Source organism: Diabrotica virgifera, chromosome 2 (genome assembly GCF_917563875.1).
Source record: "Diabrotica virgifera virgifera chromosome 2, PGI_DIABVI_V3a".
Lineage (NCBI taxonomy): Eukaryota > Metazoa > Arthropoda > Insecta > Coleoptera > Chrysomelidae > Diabrotica > Diabrotica virgifera.
In genome coordinates, this window is record NC_065444.1 from 95,148,214 (window position 1) to 95,166,976 (window position 18,763).

At 31.8% G+C, this 18,763-nt stretch overlaps 1 protein-coding gene and 3 long non-coding RNA genes across 7 annotated transcripts in view; 1 reads left to right on the top strand and 3 right to left on the bottom strand.

The window, feature by feature from the left end:
* LOC114330393 (zinc finger protein 112-like) overlaps positions 1-5,364 on the bottom strand; it is a 59,221-nt gene extending 53,857 nt beyond the window's left edge. For 2 of the 4 annotated variants that reach the window (XM_050643887.1, XM_028279733.2), the window contains exon 1: positions 4,514-5,364. The gene's annotated coding sequence lies outside the window, so the exon portion shown is untranslated. The remainder of the gene's footprint in view (positions 1-4,513) is intronic. The other 2 variants (XM_050643886.1, XM_050643885.1) reach the window with 2 other exon arrangements.
* Positions 5,365-6,664: 1,300 nt separating this feature from the next.
* LOC126880141 (uncharacterized) lies at positions 6,665-8,127 on the top strand. Its single transcript, XR_007696440.1, has 3 exons — positions 6,665-6,871; positions 6,972-7,246; positions 7,606-8,127. It is a non-coding gene; the product is annotated as an uncharacterized LOC126880141 (long non-coding RNA).
* Positions 8,128-8,951: 824 nt separating this feature from the next.
* Positions 8,952-10,173, bottom strand: LOC126880146 (uncharacterized). Its single transcript, XR_007696451.1, has 2 exons — positions 9,723-10,173; positions 8,952-9,564 (listed from the first exon to the last, which is right to left on the bottom strand). It is a non-coding gene; the product is annotated as an uncharacterized LOC126880146 (long non-coding RNA).
* A 2,439-nt stretch (positions 10,174-12,612) lies between these two features.
* Positions 12,613-16,838, bottom strand: LOC126880140 (uncharacterized). The gene is made up of 2 exons (XR_007696439.1): positions 16,577-16,838; positions 12,613-16,473 (listed from the first exon to the last, which is right to left on the bottom strand). It is a non-coding gene; the product is annotated as an uncharacterized LOC126880140 (long non-coding RNA).
* Between the last annotated feature and the right edge of the window lie 1,925 nt (positions 16,839-18,763).

Consider the following 18,763-nt stretch of genomic DNA (forward strand, 5'->3'; position numbering starts at 1 on the left):
CGGTACAAAATAACTACCATAAATGATTAACTGTGCAATAAGCTTTATTTTAAGCAAAGGTTCATTATTCATACTGATATAATTTTTAAATTTCACTGTACCTAAAGATGAAAATTATACTTAAAAGCTGCAATCTAGGGATTTTGTTGATACAACCGTAACAAGTTGGCATTGTTCTAGTGATAAATCAGTTCGGCTATCACTTAATAGATGATAAACTGAGTTCACGTGTCATTTAGTAGATGGCAGCAGTGATGTATTAAATGGCGACAGATGCGCGTTTGCCGGATGTTAAAAAATCTGCAAAACATTGAAAACGAGTTTTGTAACCATGGAAATACGAACCACGTGGTTTTGTTTAGAAAAGTGACCCCTCCCCTGCCAGTAAACATTTTGGACTTTGTTTGAGTTTTAATCATGATTGTAACCCCTCTGTGGCTCAGTGGTAATAACGCCTACCTTTGGACCTAAAGGTCGTGAGTTCAAATCTCACCTTGGTGGAGAATTTTTCATTTATTAAAAATTAACAAATGAAAATAGTTTCTCTCCTTGTGGGATCGGTACTCACCGGAGGGACCGCAGACGTTCGGATACAATTAGTGTTTCTTTGCAAAAACAATGACTTGGACTTTGCTAAGTAACAAAACATTTACCCAACACACATACTACACATTACACTGATATGTATAACTTGGAACAGTTGTCAACTCGAAATGGGATCAATGGGATCATTGCCCGTTCTACTTAAGACCTCAACATTAGTCACACAACCCATCCACGAAATTCTTAAAATGCGTCTGTAATACCACATCTCGAATGCCTTGAGTTTTCTTAAAGAAGCTTCGGAAAGAGTCCAGGCTTCTACTCCGTATAATAATCTAGAAAATACATAGGATCTGATAATAGAAATTTTGTTACCAAGTGGTAAATGTGACTTCTGAAACGAGACTTCATCATAATGAACGCTGATCTCGCTTTTCCTATGAGTTGTTTTATTGCACTAGAGTGGTCCCATTGACTGTTTATGTAGGTACCAAGGTATGTGTAGCTGTCCACTCTGTCAATTGGTTGTTGGTTAACCAAAAGCTGTGTATGTAATATATTTCGCTCTTACTGACTACCATTACTTTCTTTTTTCATATTGAAATTAAGTCCATGTTCACTATATGCGCGACATTATTCTTTGCAAATCATCTAGCTAGGCTATCTGCAAAAACTACTGCGTCGTTGGCATATCTAATGTTGTTTAGATCTATCATCTAATCCAGTTTCCTCCAAGATGGTTATGAGTATGAGCTTATCATGTTGTACTCTATCAAATGCCTTTTTGTAGTTGATAAAACAAATATATTGACATATCTGCACTTCTGCATAAGCACTTGGGCAGTCAATAAGAATCCAACAGAATCCAGATAGAATCCAATCTTTATCCATGATACTTGTTCTTCGCAATTTTTATATATTCTGCTGTGTATCACTTTTAAAAATGTTTTAAGTAAGTGGCTCATTAGGCTAATTATTATTCTGCCTCGCATGTTGAAATGAGAAATGAAATGAAAATGTGAAATTTTCTGAGGAAAAAACTTCCCCTGTTGAAAAAACATTCAATATGAAAAAAGTTATTGTAGTGACGCTGTTTTTCAATTGACTTACGTATTTTACATTTACATTTATTAAAAATACTAATTTTATACTCGATCTTCATTCTGAGTATTAGCATAATTCTTTTTTGGTCATTTAGATAGGCACTTACTTGAAGGGTACAGGGGAAGAACGGCAATAGTCCGTTATTCTTTAAATTTGACTGATTATTTTTCTTTAAATTTGATTTTATAAAAAGTTAATAAACCTTAAAGTTCAGTGTGCTCGAGAAAAATCCAAATGGACTATTGCCGTTCTTCCCATGTACCCTTCACTTGTATTTCAAATAATTGCAAATTTCTTTAGTTTGAAATAAATCTTTTTGAGCAGGTAAATAATTACGAATTGCTGTATGTAAATACAATATTAAATAATACAATAACCTATTTCCAAATGATTGAACGTTTAGTATGTATTAATGAGAATTTACCCTAGGCAGGTAAAGAAAGGATTAAAAATTGTCATCTGTAAATACAAAGTACGATTGAGAGCGAGCTGTGCCGAGCTTAAGTTGCAATACATGGCATCAATGCTGGGTCGTTCAGAGAACTAAATTTAATAATAAAATATATGTATGTGCTGCCATCTATTCAAACAATTGTTAAACTTTAGTTTACAAATTCGCCACCTATTTTTACCGTAGTGTGCTAATAGCCCCTTAAATAGAAGTCGTGGAACAACTGATTTATTAGACTCAAAATATCCAGATCTTCTTTCTTTTCTTATTGGTAAAGGTTTATTCGTTATAACGTTTAAATGAAATGAGTGTGTAGGTTTTCCTCTTTTTTTTTGACAGTAAAACAACTAAAGGGGGTATTATCTTCGAGATTATCTTTAAAATGAATTTCGCCAACGGATTTTTGATATTGCAGCCATTTATCTGGTTGCCATAAAAACTTATCTCCAGCAACATCCTTTTTTCTAATTGTGAAAGGTCCTTTTCTTAAGCCAAGCTCAGCAAAGTTATAAAAATTGTTTAAACTCATATGAACAACTTTAAATGGGTTTTTTTTTATCTTGCATGATCTAACCAGTTGAATCCAATCAAGAAGATGGTTAATTTTCATTTGTGTTTTTTTTTAGTTTTCTTAATAATGGCCTGCTCAGTCACATTCCATGTGACTATGACCACTAAGGAGAAATTTGTGATTAATAATTTCTAAAGTTGGGTGCTTTAGAAACTAATCTATTAAAAATGTAAACATCATTGCCACGATGTTATTTTTATTCTGCCAACAGCAAATATCTGAAAAGAATGTAATGTCCTTGACAACTGGTGGAAGATAACTTAAACAAAAGTGCCACAGACTGGATGCGGTTTGATTTGCACCACATGCTCCAATTGTCTCATCCCACATGTAACACGTAGCTTCATCCGTTGCCAAGTCGTGAACTGTTAAATTAAAGGTCCAAAGCTGCCTCTTGTAAAAGGCAATTGAAGTTTGTAAAAGTGGTGTGACTACACACTGTTGGAGGTCAAACGCATAAGCCCGAAACGAGGAATCTTCTTGTGCTCTTGCTTTACTGGTGCGTTTTGCAGAATAAGCCTTTTCAGTCTGCAAATGATGCACAGCTAATTGAATTTTTAAATCTCCATTTTCCTCAGCTAACTTCATCTGCATCGTTATCATATCACACGTGTCTTTTGAAGGTTTTTTAAAAGACAGTTTTAAGTCGTGAAAACAATTTGAGTACAGTTTTAAAGAAACCAGCTGTAAGCAAGTTTCTTTATATAACATATACATTTTTGCTACAGAAAGATCAGGAGATAAATATTTTTTATTTGTGGATTTTCTACAGTAATGGCTTTGGTAGCTAGGAAAAGATAGAATATGATTTTTGGTGAACAACTTTCTATTCTCTGGAATACTTGCTATTCTCTGGAATAACAGAAATTCCTCATCATTACTTGGTACACAACTTTCTTTGGCATTTTTGTGCAGCCCTCTTTAAAATTGCACCCGCTTCGCCATTGTAACAGAGGTAACTGAGGTTACCAACATTAACATGTGTGATTAACTGAACAACTGAAGAGCAGCAAACAGAAAACCGTTAACTGTATGTTCAGCACGTGACCCACGCATCTAATTGAAGCATCCCGATATTGAAGGCGGGAAATGTACAAATTGTGCATTTCATTTTATCAACTGAAGATCATATTGTACCCAAAATGACAAGGCGAGATATCAAAATACCTACATAATAGTCATAAACGAGACGTCAAGTTTCACATAACTAGTTATAATTTATTATTACAAAAAGAGGAGCAGGAATAACTGTATAAGTCAAGGTATCACATTAGATATAGTGGCATTCTAACAAGTGAAACATCACAAAATGAGTTATAAAAATATGTAAATTAATTTAAAGCAAGGATTATGTCAACAACTCGACTGGTCAAATTTATATTTTGTTTTATCAATTTGATATCTATAGATATTAAATATATCACGGCTTTCAAAGAGTTGTCAGTATATTCACTGCATAAATTCATTAATAAACAATTTGTTGTAATAAATATCAGAAAAATGCAAAATTTCGATTTGTCAAGTTATTCACGCCAGCCACGGATATATTCCCATTTACAATAAAATAACATATCAGCTTGCATTTAGTCATGGAACTGACAAATAGATGTTCACCTGAACTAAAATCTTTAACATCGATTTTCTCAAAACAACGTTTTTTTGAGTTCTGACTCTTTTTTAGTGGAGGTGTGATATGTGGAAGTACCCTCAGACAGTAACTTGAGATAATTTTGCTTGCTCCTGTAGCACACAGCTCTTAAATCACGATGCTACTTCCGTTCTTTTTTTGCAATCGAATATTTCTTATGACCGCTTATGCTTACATTTTTTATTATTAATCTCACCTGGGTGATTTGCTTCTTCCAGTTCAATTATTTTATAGTCTTCAAGATATTATATTGATGTTGGTAGCAACTTTCAACCTTCAACCACAGTCTTCAACTATAAAGTATAATATGATAAATGAATAAAAATTAGAAATATCAAAGAAATACTAAACTTGCTATAAAATCAACTTGTATCTAAGATTCTAAGGTTAGGTTATAAGTAGAAGTGAGAATTTCTTCTTCTTCTTATTCATCATCACGGTACACAGAGAACCGATATGTTCGCACGCATGGAAGGCGAACGCGTGACGTCATATGGGAACCTTAATTTTCATCCGGCAATGCTAAATGAAGCGGTAATATTTGGGTGCGTTCACCAGACCAGTGCGCTACGTCAGCGCTCTGCAACTGTTTAAGATTTTTCTGGTGAACGTCATGTCAATTTAGGCTAAACTTCAACGTGTTGACGAAGCGGTCGCCATTTTATTGAACGTAGTATTTGTATCGCTTCAATATTGAACGTGTTTAAGAAATATATTGTAATGGCGCGATTATTTGAAAATATTTATTTTACAATGGTTTTAATTATAAAGTAATTGAAAATTAGGAGATACATAATTGTATATGCTCACGAAATTGTAAATCTGTGTATTAAGGAACAATATTTTCAACATAATTCATATTTACGTGATAATTATTATTTATTTATGGTGGGTCATCCAATGGTTCTGCTCTGCCAAGTCCAGAGTGCGTCCAGGGAGAGTGTAGCCAAGCCCGGAAACCAGAGCAAAATATGGCCGCCCTCAGTGATCACTGGTTGCCCTAGTCGCACACAAAAATATAAATTTTACGTAACTGTCAGTTGTAAAAAGAAGATTGAGGTTATGTATATAGTAGGCAATCCCATAGATATATAATACTCTAGATTGCGCCCTGCGATCTTAAAATGGGTGACGATTGCGACAGAGATAAATGAGCCTATTTGGTCGGTAGTCTCTTTTTAATTTAAGGGGAATATCGACGACGTGAATATCCCACTTTATCGAGTAATATGTGTTGACAGTTGGAGCGGGTGGTGACGGGAAATGGTCTTTGGTCTTCGGACGTGGATAATCGTGGTTCGAATCCCATACCAACTTTACTTTTTTTTATTTTTATTTAATCAATATTGCGTTTATTAGATATTTTTACATCTGAAAAATGGACCTAAGTAAATCTAGCAGATAATAAATGTATGTATAGTAAGTTAATATTGGAATACATAATTTGCGAACTGCATAGTAAAATAAAAGTCATTCGTTAATATAAATTCGTCCTTATTCGAATGATGTGAATGTTTGTTTTGCTTCTACTTTTTTAAAAAATTGTAACAATAGTTTCATAAATAAAAATAATGTCTAATTACTTATAATTGAATCGGTCATTTCAAAAACAGCAAAGTCCACAATTTTCAGAAACTAACTTTTTGAGAGGAATAGACTCCTTTAATATAAAAGTTGTGTGCAAAAACGACACCAGTCCAGTAAAAACATTAGGAACAGAACTACAATATAACTCTGAATTTTGATGTCATCCATTTCATCCATCTTTCGACTATAGTTAGTTTTCTTTGCTCTTCTGTAAAATTAGGAATATGTGACTCATGTTGTTTTTGAAATGACCGATTCAATTAATAAATCGATGGTACATTATGTTGATATTAATTATTGGTAATTTTTTACGAATATTTTTAACAATTACTTTATACTATTCTACAATTAACTTATTAAAAAAATAACATTGGCTTTTATATTTTTAAAAATCTATAGGTACCTACACAGTTTTTCTTATTTGTTATATATTTCTTTGCATAGATTTACTTTAGAGATGTAATAATATCTAATAAACGCAATATTGATTAAATAAAAAATAAAAAAAGTAAAGATTGGTATGGGATTCGAACCAGGATTATCCAAGTCCGAAGACAAACGACCAGTTCTCGTCGCCATCCGCTCGAACTGTCATACCATCTAAAATACTCGACGACAGAGTAGGATAGTGACGTCGTCGATACTCCCCTTGAATTAGAAAGAGACTACCGACCAAATAGGCTCATTTATCTCTGTCGCAACCGTCACCCATTTTAAGATCGTAAGGCGCAATCTAGAGTATTATATATCTATGGGCAATCCAAACCACGTGACCTCTGGTTGGCACACAAACTAACAAAGAGGTTATGTTTGTATCTATTTTTCAATAATTTTTCATTGTTTATCGTCGTATTTTGGATTCATTTGGATTTCGTTTCCTGTTTTTGCGAACTTTATAAACTTTACCACAATGCAAACTGATTATTTAAGGAAATTATTATTGGAAACTCCAGATGTTGCGAGAAAGGTAGGCGAAACAATTTTTTTTACTGTTCATTTTGCCCCGATATTTTTATCAATAATGATGAATTTTGCAAGCAATAACATTATTTCTTTTAATGTTCTAGATATTTATTGAAGCTGAAAATAATTGGGGATTTAGATCCATACGCAATTCAGTCAGAATTGGATTTTACAGTAAAGTGCAGTCCATCAAGTTACTATTATAGATATTTATACATATACATATCTGGTGGAGTCTGATATGTCACAGTTGCTACTCTAAGCAGCAGATGAAAGCATACAAAAGCCTTCAGGCACATAAATATTTTACAGCTGGATTTGTTTTGAATGGAGTAAAAATTGTTAATGATTTCCTGATTTCCATATTATTGTCGGAAAGGTATGCCTTTATTTTATTTATTCACCATTAAGAAATATATGGATAACAGTATTAGTGTCTTTTGGATAAATTGGTTTTAAATATTAGATTTATTTACGTTTATATATCTGTATGAAACCAGACATATCATCCAATCTGTTTATCGTCCTAATCTGTAAACTGTGAACTCCATAATTCTCTGAAAATGATTTATTACTGCCATATATTTGAATTACTGTCATGATTGTTCTAGAATTATATTATATGAATGTCTGATTTTAAATAAAATATTCTCAATCATTGTAAAGAACGCAAATACTCTAATAAAAATAAATTTTTGTAGTTGAAGAATTTCCAAAAAAATAAAATATTTTTTTTAGGTGAATATTTCCAAAAATCTAATGCTAAATGACTAAATGCTTGGGTGGGGTGATAGCCAGTTCTGATGACATAGCAAATTCACATTGTATGCGTATGGCCGGTAATAGTGAAGTCTGTAGCCATATTGCAGCAATCCTATTTTTAGCTTAGTATGCTCAGGGCAAGACAGACGAAGAAGAACCCAATGTATGTACATATGTTACAGCTACATGGTTTGGAGATAGCAACATATGCATTCTCTGATGAAAAACTAATGAATTTTGAAACTGTTCGGTCAGAGTGCTTGTTGCACTCACTAAATGAATTGAAATATAAGATGGCTTTGGCATTGTGTTTTAGTGATATGAAAATGGTTATTCATTTTTAATTATAATGTACTTCTTCATCATGAGTAATTATGTATTGGTCTTTTAAATGTGTATTTATTTTTGTAATTAGTATCAACTTGTAATGATAATATACATTTATCGTTTAAGGTATGACTATGTTTTGACTCTAAAATAAATGTTTTAAAAATCAAATCCTGCCTCTTTCTGTTAGTAACTACCCATGGATATCACAAATTGTGCTTACTGATAGGTTTGTTCGTAGAACGATCAGCAACTCTTACCAACCATCAGACACATGCGCATTCGTAGTCTATGAATGCTAACTATTAACTGCACAACGCTAACTGTTAACTGCTCATGCATCTGATGGTTGGCAGCAGTTGCTAATCATTTGTGTCGTACTATGAACAAACCTATTAGGTCTGGATCCCATGTACCAAAAAAAATGATTAATAGCAAGCTGAAAATTTGTTACTAGCTTAACGGTGTCCAGTTGGACAAACTTTGATGTATTGTGACACTGGAACAGGGGTAGTTTTAATTGTGAAACAGTTTGGAAACTCAGATTTGGAACATCAGATTACAAAAACATCCCATATATTTTGTCGGACAGAACATCCAATTGATCTGTTATCCTTTCATTAAATTCTCATGCAAAAATCAGACTGCTATTACTAACCAACATGATTCCTGTAGTTTGACATGGTCTTCGTGTTCTACTCATTAAAATGCCCAGTTGGTGATTTTTTCACCAGTCTGGTTTTTGCATGAGAGTTTAATGAATTGGTAGCAAATCAATTGGAAGTTTTATCTGACAAATTACATAAACATTTTCGTAGTTTGACATTCCAAATTTTAACCTGTTCCACAGTTAAAACTTCCAGTGTTCCCGTACATCAAAGTTTGTCGGACTAGACACCATTAAGCTATTGATAAATTTTCAGCTTGCTATTAATCAACTTTTTTTTGGTACACGGGATCCAGGTCTATATGGAATAAATAAATAACAAAACAAATTCCCTGTCAAAACTGCATTTATTTTGAATAGAATGAAAAACAAAATAATATTGTTTTAACAAAATAGGGGATAAATGTTAAAATTTAGTATTAATAAAGTTTGTCACATTGGCCTAAAAATGAATGTCACTAGTTACGTTAGTGTCACATATAAATAATTGTAATAATATTAATAAAAACCATAATTCCTAGCATGAGTGCGTCCTGTTATTTGACAATTTAGTTAGGTGAGGAAACATAAATGAGTTTCTAATACGTTTTCATCGATTGTCATTTGTTTCGAGCTTCTGTCAGATGTTGTATAATCCGTGTATAATATTACTATACACGGATTATACGACATATGACAGAAGCTCAAAACAAATGACTGTGAATAAAAAGCCCTATAGAGGGAACACGAAAAAAATTAACATTATCCGATCAGCTCGACTTCCACAGTTCACTACTATACAGATTACAGGCATGTTTTCAGCACTTAAAATCACCACAAACGAAAAGTTTATAAAATAATTAATCTAATGAATGTCTTTAAATACTATATTAAGCTCAAAATCACGACAAAAAACAAATTAAAATTAACATTATTCTGATCAGTTGGACTTGCACAGTTCACTATTATACAAGTGACAGGCATGTTGTCAGCACTCAAAATCACCAAGAACGTAAAGTTTATAAAATAATTAATCTAATGAATGTCTTTAAATACTATATTAAGCTCAAAATCACGACAAAAAACAAATTAAAATTAACATTATTCTGATCAGTTGGACTTGCACAGTTCACTATTATACAAGTGACAGGCATGTTGTCAGCACTCAAAATCACCAAGAACGTAAAGTTTATAAAATAATTAATCTAATGAATGTCTTTAAATACTATATTAGCTCAAAATCAGGACAAAAAACAAATTAAAATTAACATTATCCCGATCAGTTGGACTTCCACAGTTCACTAATATACAAGTCACAGGCATGTTGTCAGCACTCAAAATCACCAAAAACGTAAAGTTTATAAAATAATTAATCTAATGAATGTCTTTAAATACTATACTACCTCAAAATCACGACAAAAAACAAATAAGAAAAATCAATAATTACATTGAGTTTAGGTTAAGAACAGTTTTGTGTGCCAACCAAAGATCACGTGATTTAACTTTGACAGGTCGATGGATTCCCTAATTGCAAAAAATGAAAAAATGCAAAATTATATTTTGATTAAATTAATGTTATGTTCTTTTATTAGAACTGCTTGTTTTGAGAAAGTCTGAAGTGCCTATCGATAGTGCAATATTGATTCGGAGAAAAAAGACGTTAATTCATAACAGAAACTGAATCTGAACCAAATCATTGTAAACAAAATTCTGGTCTCATTATGGATTGCAGTGGAGCTTGCAATAATTGGTTTCACACTGATTTGATTGTAAAAATATCATTTGCTTCTTAAAAAGCTAAAACGGTATTGTGATAATTCTATAGAAAAGGTGAGAGTACGAGTTTAAGTCTTTTAGGTTCGGATGTGTGGAAGATACTGGGAATAAGATAAGAAGCTGGTCAAAATAGTAAAGCAGAATACATAGCGTGGAAGGAGTTAGTATGGTTATTGTTAATGAAAAGTATAAGCATTTATCAGTTATTCTGCAGGTGGATTCTCCCAGGCATAAACTGTTGCTAGAAAAGGGGGAAGATCAGATGAGGATGCTGGAGCTAAACTGGTCTGTTACTTACAAGATTAGTTTTTGTCATAATTTGCAAAATGTGTTTAGGTGCCTCTTTTAATACTAGTGACATAACCAGTGTTTAAACATGGATTAAAAAATAGTGTGTACTTTTATGTATGTAAGTTATACTTACAGTAGACGCCCTCTTAACCGACCGACCCTACACCTTTTTGGATGATACTATTTTTAGATTAGAGGTCATACAAGTTTCATAATTTGTCTTGTGAGTGATATTGTTAATTACGTATGTATATACACATCGACATTCGTTTCACTTTATATTTTGACTTAATTTGTTTGAAAATGAATCGTGACCCATGGGAAAAGTTATAGCGGACGGACTATATGTACATACTACTTTTTTGTTTATAGATCATAAAATATATATATTTTTAATAGAGTTACATATGTAATGTCTTTCTGAGGGTGGTTTTAAAGATTTTCAGTTTAACCAACTTTTTGATTATCCGACCTATGGGCAGCTCCCCTCATGGTCGGTTAAGAGAGCGTCTACTGTATATATGATTTCAACTATTTCAAGGAAATAAATAGATTCAAAACAAACAGTTTATTTGTAATTTATTTAAATAATAAATTAAATTTTAATACTTACTACTTTCCAAAAAATTTCATTAAAAGAATAGCACAAATTAAAAAATTATAAAACATATATTTACTAAAAACACCAATATATTTTGTTCACACTTTATTTCCACCGATACGTAACTTGAAAGATTTAGCAACTAACTTTATATTGTCTGTGTGCACAATAGTGCATACTGTTAGTTTTATAAAAAAACTCACAACATTTTTCCCAATCGCACCTAATAACTTCAAAAATAGAATCAAGCTAGAAACATAAAGCATAAACGAACTTATAGGTGTTTAATTCAAAATGACAAAAAACATATAAACGTTTTTTGGACAGAAAAGTAATAGATCACTTGTGCGTTTAGATTTGTCAATTTTAATCAAAAGCTAAGTAATGACTGCTAGGTCTGTATGAATTTTTAAGTCTGTATTACTCATTATTCATCACGAATAGCTAGTAATGTATCCACTGGAAATGTATCAGAAATTTCAACACCTCTTCTTGGTTAATGTGGAAGAGACAGATAAAATTAATGGAACATTGCTGGAATAAAGCTTATGTTAAGCGATAGTCCATATTCTCCACTTACTGCGGTCTCTTTATTAAGTAAGCAGTATCTGTAGGTTTTCATGTGATTCGGCTAAAAGAACTGTATCATCAGCGTATCTCAGGTTATTTATGATCATGCCATTAATTCTAATGCCTATGTTTATTTCATCCATTGTCTTACTTAATATGTCTTCCGAGTACCTATATATTAAATAATATTGGTGAAAGTATACACCCTTGTCGAACACCTTTTTTTTTCATTTCTATTTCTTCTGATGTTATGTCTTCTATTCTCACTACCGCTTTTTGGCCATAGTATAAGTATATAGCGAGCCTATAAGGGTCCGTTTTTCCTTTAGAAGTATGGAAACCTAAAAACTGTTAATTGTAATAGAATGAATTATTCTATACCTATACAATATTGTGACAATCAATTGATATCGGCCCTGGACAGATAACGAAGTACAGGCATATTTGTGCTCTTCACAATTTGTTAGTTCTTGAGTAGTGACTCAATATCTATGAGATTTTTTAATTTTTGCATACTGGTAAACAAAAGTATGTTACATCTCCTACTGTAAGTAAAACTGTAAACAATTTAAAATGATTGATTTAACATGTAGTGTTACCACTTTAAATTCTTAACCTGTCCAAATCAACCGGAAACAAAAAGCTGACAAGTTTCTTTGCTAGTGACATGTGAGCGACTTTACTAATTTGATTTTTAGGCATTAATATTTATTTTGAATTGACTTTATTTATTTTTAAATAAGAACACTTATATTAATTTAAATACACAGACTTACTTCATATTATTTATTTACCACACTAACTTACAAGAACAATAAACACTTAATAGTATTTAATTTATTAGGAAATACTACACATTATCAAATCTAATTTATATTGTACTTTACAAAATTTATCTAATCAAAAATACCTCAAAATCGTATGCTCTAATACAGTATCTCGTCGTGGCTTTATTAGACTTCTCACTCATTCACAATCGTTGCCTTAAATACTATTTACAGTTTTTCTAGAACAAAAAGAATGATAGCGTCATTTACCTGTTAAAAGAGTCTCCCTTTGATTCTAGAATGAAAATAATATTTACATAAAATAAAGTAACGTTTACATGTATCCAGAAACTGGTGCCAGTCTCACTGGAATGCCAGTGGCATGAAAAATAGACCACCTTTCTATTCAAGACAGCGCTGGCAGACAGCTCTGGACTGGCGCAAAAAAGTGTTTACACTTGAACAAAACTCTATACAAGATGACTCTGCCACATCCTTGGTAGAGGAAGAAATTAGAATAATCACAAGAAACTTCCTTGATGGACAACGGATCATCCAAGTAACGAATCAAGACTGCTAAATACCCCTCCTGGATTTGAAAGGTGACTGAAGAAACCATGGCCAACAGACTTAATAAATTAACTATTTATGTGAACTAATATAAAATGTATTATACAGGAGAGTTGCCACATGGCAGCTTCTCCCTCATGTGTTCAATATTCACACCATTTACTTATAGCTTCATGATCAGATGGTAAATTAAATTGTGTATTAAATAAAAAAAATGTCAAAATATTTTTTATACCTAAAGGTGGAGCAGAATCTATTTCCTGAATTTCAGTTATACAATTTTGATCGCTTATGGAAGATGTTTGTTGTCCTTTATAAACTTTCTTATTTTGTACACCAATCCTTTTTCTCGGCGATTCCAAATTCAATTCTTGTTCTGCATTACTTCCAATCATTGCAGGAAGTATTTGTATTGTACGATGACCTGATACTAAAGATATAGGAAAAGTCAAACAATGAGGAATGCACATAACTTTCCCCTTGTTGCCATATTCTAAATTTGAAAAAATATATAGAGAATAGTCAGATTTTTTTGATATGCCATTCCTATTATAGCAAGCATTTCATTGGCTAGAATTAGTGACGAGTATAATATATGATGTCATGGTAACTGACGTCTGTCATAATATTGGAGGTTACATTTATAATGTCAAATTATTGTTTTCAATTTATATTTTATTTATTTAGTTTATATTTTAACAACAGTTTATTTTTTAAATAACTACTTTCCCTTCCGTATCCTTGATTGGTCGTTTAGGTTCGTAATGGTTTTCTTGTAGGGTAGGTTTAGTTAGGCATTAATTTTAAGAAATGTTGCTGGCTAAATGGGCACAGCTTCCAAAGGCCACAAAAGAAGAAGAAAAAATAAACAAACAAAAATCTTACATAACCTATCTAAGCCTTCTATACTATAGGAAAACATGACTGACACTGGGTGCGTTCGGATGACCACAGCGGCTGGACAGCTGAGCCAGTAGTAGCTGTCAGACGTCACCGCTGGAAGTCAGCCGCTGAGAGATTTACTAAGCTTTCCCTATCACAGCTGGATACAACCACTCAGCCGATTTCTGCTGACAGTCGGCCGCTATGGTCGTCCAAACGCACCCACTTATACGCTCTGAGCTTCGCTGGTGTCGCTTCTAGCGGATTGCTAATTCAACTTTCACCAGTAATTTTTAAATTTATTATTTAATTTTATCGCTTAATATTTACAACGCAAAAAAGTAATTAAATTGTAATCGATTTTTTAAAAATTTTGCTAACTGTTTTAACGTTCTCTTAATGAAATATTAATTTCTTACTTCAGATACATTCACAATTATCGTGTAGATGGCGCTTAGATGATTTATATCTAATTATAATTAGATATTACAAAATATTAAAAAACTTAATTCAGTATTTAAACCGTAAGTATACTTAAGATAAAAATATATACCACAGCTTTGACCAACTAATATTTTTTCTAATTAATGTTTTTAATTTCAATTTTAAATTATTCACTTTGACATTTATGTCAAATTTCCAGTAAAGGTTTACAGACTTGTCACTACTGGCTCTCGCGATTTTTTAATTATCCCCTCTACCTACGAGCTCAGCGTATATTAGATACAGTTGGAAAAATGAAAGAATACCCATGAACGATCACATCAATCACTTAATTTATGTTTGTTGTCTTTTTCTATAAATAATAAACGTTTGTTATAGAAAAAGATAGGAAACACAAAATAAGAGATCGATGTGATCGTTCATGGGTATTCTTTATTTTTCCCACTGTAGTTATCTTTGTTTCACACTCTTAAAGACAAAGAGAAACAGTGTCACCTGTAGTTGCTGTGGTAAATACATACCGTCCTAAAAATGAAAGAATACCCATGAACGATCACATCAATCACATATTATTCAGATTATTAATAATCTATCTCTCTCATTTATTATTTATGAAAAAAAAACAGCAAATACAAAATATGTGATTGATGTGATCGTTCATGGGTATTCTTTCATTTTTCCGACTGTATATGTTTTTATTTGGCAACAGTGCTTGTTTCCAAACTTAACGGTAGTGAAAAACTAATAAATGAGGAAAAATTTGTTGAATTTATTTGCTTGCCGTCAAGTTTGTACGAGTACCAGTGGGTTATATTTCATTAAATATAATATAAAGTGCATGCCTAATTGTTTAACTTTTAGTTTATCATACTTTAACAATGAAATGGGTGGCTCTCTGATCCAATATAAGTACTGTTATTATTTCCACTAAAAATGGTTACAGGAACAATTTTTGAAATTTTTTGATTTGATTGATATGACACATTTTTAAAATTCTGATCAGTCTGACGTAGAGGACATTTTGTTTGAATAATAGGTTTGTTCTAGCAAACAGTCGAACTAGTCAGCAAACAGTTGGTCAGTGAGAGAACATAATACAGTTATGAGTGCTATCCCCTCTACTCACGCTGGTCCACTATTCGCTAATAGTTTCAGACCGTTTGAAACTCGTGCTAGAACAAACCGATTGTCTGTAAGAAACAAATCACAATAACTGAATAAAACAGATTTTCCCACCTACCTCTATCCAAAGTATACATTTCCTGGCCTCATTGTAGGGAGCATAGTCATATTTTTTTCTCCCTAGGGAAACAAAGTACTTTTAATCCCTAGGGAATAAAAGTAAAAGTGATGTTGACGTCATACTATGTCATAGCATAGATGAAATAACTTATTGACACCCTATACTATTACTCTATTTTCTATTAGGTAAGTATCCATACATTTTAAATTTTATTTATAGATGTTGCAAAATGGTAATAACAGTAAATTGTTATTTTGATTTAAAAATTTTTCATTAATAATTTGATAGTTATACTGTACCTACTTGTTAGTTTTAGTTCTCTAATAAATTTTGTTAGTTCTATTGTTGATTGAATACAAAAATTCCTGTATTCAATTATGATTCACGTATTCAATCAACAGTTATATAAATATTTTAAAAATGAAAAAATGACTTATTTGAGGGAGGTGGAAAAATGTATAAAATGGGAGAAGTGCCTTTTCCTCCCTTGAATGATTACTGTAGTCTGTAGTAAACTATGTAAACTTTATTCTTGGGAGGAAAAGGTGCACTTCACTCTCTTGTTATACAAATATCTATAGGTGTTAAATTGGTGAATAAACAAAAAACCAATATAAATAATTAAATATTTTCGCTTTCTTCTCTAAATATTGTTGGTACAGCATTGCATTTTAATTTTCTGCTGCCATCTTGTCTAACTTTTTTCCACATGTCAGAAGTAGTGTTCCTAAACATTCAAAAATTGAATACAATATTTTTTAATGATATAAATATTATAAAAAGAATGCATCAAATGCAAATACTCAATTAATTTTACTTGAAGAAATTACTTCACAAACAACAGCATATTTGTTTGGATCTTGTTTTAACCCTATATTCTTAATCCACACTTTCCGTCGTTCAGATTCTTTTGGGAAAGAATTCATTTTCACATTATTTTTCCCCAATCGACTTCACAACCTTTTACCTTAGAGGAAGGCGTTTTTCAACCTGAATAATAGTAATTTAATATTTCTCGATATATCTAGTTAAGTGAGGTTAAACCAGAGTAAACGAAAAATAAACAAGTCAACTGATCATCTGTTTACCCCTTCCAAATTAATCCGGAAATCTGAGCAAAAGATGGCGGAGCCAATCAGCTTTTAGCGTATACGATGGCAACACCACGGTACACAGAGAACCGGTATGCCGATTGTCGTCGCTAAATTTGGTTTCGGCCGCGCAGCACGTCACGTGGGAACCTAACAGATATTTGCTTATTGTTTGGATGCATTATTTCGTATGTGGTGGCGTTGAAAGTGAATAGATTGAGGCGGTTTTAAAATATTAAGCTGTTAACGATTGAAGTAATTCTATATTATTTTAGTTACAAATTGTTGTTTATTAGCATAACTGTGTATTTTTAAAACTATTATAATATAACTATTAGTTTTATTAGTAATTTATTAAAACCGAGACTATAATGCCATTTGAGGTGATATTATGCATGTGCAGAACACGAACATATATTAGAATGAGGGATATTAACAGAAAAAAGTTTTAAAAACTGCCAGAGATCACTTGACAAAAAGGTATCTAAATTTTCTAATTAAAAAAAAATGATTTTATTTATTGATACTAATTCTAATATTATTAATAAAACTTTTCCCGCAAATTTGTTTTTTTAATAATATACATAATATACATAGTATTAATATACATACAGTAGGAAAAATAAAAGAATACCCATGGACAAACATATAAAACACGCTGTATTTTCCTGTCACCGTGTCACACACAAAATTGGCCAGCGCAAGTACATGTAATAATTATTGTTACATGTACTTGCACTGGACAATTTTCTTTGTGACACGGTGACAGGAAAATACAGCGTGTTTTATATGTTCGTTCATGGGTATTCTTTCATTTTTCCGACTGTAATTAATTTAAAGTTAATCCAGGTTAGCAATCTAAAAATTTAAAGTGCGAACATTTTATACATACATATACAGAGTGGGCCAAAGGAAACAGTCCACCTCGTTATTTGGCAGTATTTATTAGATTTTAAGGAAATGAAGAAACAGGTCGATTTTTAATCTAAGGGGCATACATTTTTACGGTACATACATCTGTCATTTGTCAACCCCCTCCCTTCCATTTTCCCCACCCGTTATTTTTAAATAGGGAATACGGGTCGTGTGCTACCTCATTTGAAATGTTATTAAATTCTTTATTCAGTAATATTAACATTGACATAATTATTTATACAGGGTGTACAAGAAAAATTATTTTGAATTAAATTAATTGACACAAAAAGAAGAATGTATGCAATTTATTTAACTCAAAATACATTCCACTACCGACAGAAAACAGAAAAAATGTTTATTTGATAAATAAATATTGTTTTTCGCTTAAATTCAATATTCAACCTACCAAGAGGCAGATGGGTGGCAGCTTGAATATTTAAATTAAGCGAAGAGCAATATTTATTTATCAAAAAACATTTTTTTCTGTTTTGTGACAGCAGTAGAATGTATTTTGAATTAAATAAATTACATACATTCTTCTTTTTGTGTCAATTAATTTCATTAAAATATTTTTTTCTTGAACACCCTGTATAAATAATTATGTTTATGTTTATATTACTGAATAGAGAATCGAGTAACCTTTTAAATGAGCTATCACACGACCCCTATTCCCTATTTAAAAATAAGGGGTCGGAGTGGAAGGGAGCAGGGGGTTGACAAATGACAAATGTATGTACCGTAAAAATGTGTCCCACTTAGATCAAAAATCGACCTGTTTTGTCATTTCCTTAAAATCTAATAAATACTGCCAAATATCGAGGTGGACTGTTTTCTTTGGCCCACTCTGTATATGTACGTATATTACAGTCTAATAAAATGTTCGCACTTAAAATTTTTAGATTCCTAACCTGGTTTAACTTAAAATCAACATTTTTCTATTTTGTAAATAAAATTTGAAAGTCATCAAGTAATTGGTTCTATTCATCTAAAACTTCAAATTTCTTAATTGCT